The sequence below is a fragment of the Octopus bimaculoides genome, chromosome 12, assembly GCF_046866305.1.
Source record: "Octopus bimaculoides isolate indiv1 chromosome 12, ASM4686630v1, whole genome shotgun sequence".
In the NCBI taxonomy this organism is placed as follows: Eukaryota; Metazoa; Mollusca; class Cephalopoda; order Octopoda; family Octopodidae; genus Octopus; species Octopus bimaculoides.
Genome location: NC_142939.1, coordinates 20,569,760 through 20,572,259, shown reverse-complemented (window position 1 = coordinate 20,572,259; position 2,500 = coordinate 20,569,760).

Below are 2,500 nucleotides of genomic sequence, written 5' to 3'. Positions count from 1 at the left end.
ATAAAACACGAGAGAATCAAACCTACCTGCATTTTTTGTTTGCAATATATATCAATACAGACATCTAAAATAAAATTATATCACAGACCATTAATATACTATTGGGGATCCCCAAGTTGCTATTTTGTTGCGGGGACCTCAAAACATCTTTCATGGGCCCCCAGGGGTCGTGTGAACCTCGATTTTGAACCACCGATGTACCATAAACAATCGTCCCTATCGTTGTCAAATGGCCGAAACACATGTCCGCCGAAGGCTGGATTCGATATTTGGATTCATTCACAATTATTCTTGTTATAAATGTCCTCATATAGCGTTTGTGCCACTTCCACTGACAATCAACCCATCATAATAATCGCGTTTTATTTTTGAATTATAATACTGTAACAGAAAGAGAATCAAATCAGAAGTCAAGAATGATTTATCACATTATTCACTTTCAAAAAATAAACGGGATTAATAATTGATTATCACATAAAGATTGTTCAGTGTTTGACGAGTCACAATAGCCGTGCGGTCTATGAAATAGTGCTAGACGTAAAAATCCTGGGCTAGATTTGCGTCCATTAATCGTCTTCAACAGACTCACCTGCACGCACGACTCAGACAAAACGATTTATACATCATTCTAAACAAACATATTCTTACCCAATAATGCACGCAGATGTCAGCGAATTTTGATTAATGCAGTAGCTAAGATGAATATAACGTTGGCATGGGAATACTATAAAGAACGAGAAAAGATATGCTTTTGACAGGAAGGCAATATTCATATATTTTTTTCAATATATATGTTTTTTTATTATCATTACAATTATTCATATCACTAATAGAAGTACTTGTATCATCATCATCGTCATCATCGTCATCGTCATCATCATCATCATCATCATCATCATTATCAGCTATGACTGTGATGGTGGTAGCAGCAGCAATATTAGTAGTAACAGCAGGAGGAGTATTATTTTTGAGCGATTATTTACAAAGAATTATTCTGCATACATATGGTGCTAGTTGTTGTTTGAAATAGCAGAAATTTATGTAAACATGTGAAAAAATCAAGCCTGATACATATACAAACATAGTGATTCATAGGTAAAGACACTCCAATAGATATAAAAATACATATATATATGTATGTGTGTTTATGTGTCTGTGTGTCTGTATGTCTGTGTGTGTGAATTTATGCATCTATAAAAGTATACATACATTTATGTATGAGTAGACAAGCACACACACAATTCGATCCAGGTATTATGATATTTATATTGAAATTGCAGGACTCACGAATATTTCAGGGAATTAATGATAAACCCATTGGGTTTTTTCCTGAATACTTTATCCTAAAATCTTCAAAGCGTGGCCTGTTTTGTGTCTGTATCAGAAGATAGTCTCTCATCTGCTATTCATTGAAAAGTGAAGAAAATTGGAATACGATAATTACTTAATGCACTATATTTTTTTCTATAGCGTCAGCTCAGAGCTGCAGCCATGCTGATGCACCACCGTTCATATATATACATATATATATATATATATATATATATATATATATATATATATATATATATATATATATATATATATATATATATATATATATATATATATATATATATATATATATATATATATATATATATATATATATATATATATATATATATATATATATATATATATATATATATATATATATATATATATATATATATATATATATATATATATATATATATATATATAAGGCTGGCTGAGTTAGAGGTTAAAATAACCGTCTAAGGCATAGAAGTATCCATTACACTACAGGTATATTACCTGTCTGTAACCAGGGACATACATATGCAAGCATATTATGCTTATAAAGACAAAGATAAGCATGAGTTTATCAAGAATCAAAATGTAAAGAAAAAAGAAAATGGAAAAATATTGCTGAACAACAATTGACTTAGATCAATTATTATTTATCGTATCAATACAAATAGACTGCATGCCATTTAACAGCAGTTTCTGCTTCCAATGCTGTGTGGTATTGCTATTGATGTGTTAAAAATACTTATCATATTCGATAATAAAACCGATGTGAAACACGGAGCTTCATCAGAGTGAAGGATAAATAAATAAGAAGGGCCTAAGGAAGAAAAAGTACGAGTTGAATATGGTTGTAATCATACCATTTTGCTTGTATTTATCTTTGGGACGTTTAGTAAATGAGTAAACTTAAAATAGTATTTGGTGGATTAATCCTTTGTACGGGGTGAGGGCAAGATGGATAAATAATAAAAAATAAATGAAGCGTAGATTAGCCCCACACAGGCATACTTTCAGAAATTGTTCATCAATCAATATTTCTCTATTCCTGTTTGCTTGATATATATATATATATATATATATATATATATATATATATATATATATATATATATATATATATATATATATATATATATATATATATATATATATATGTGTATATATATATATATATATATATATATAT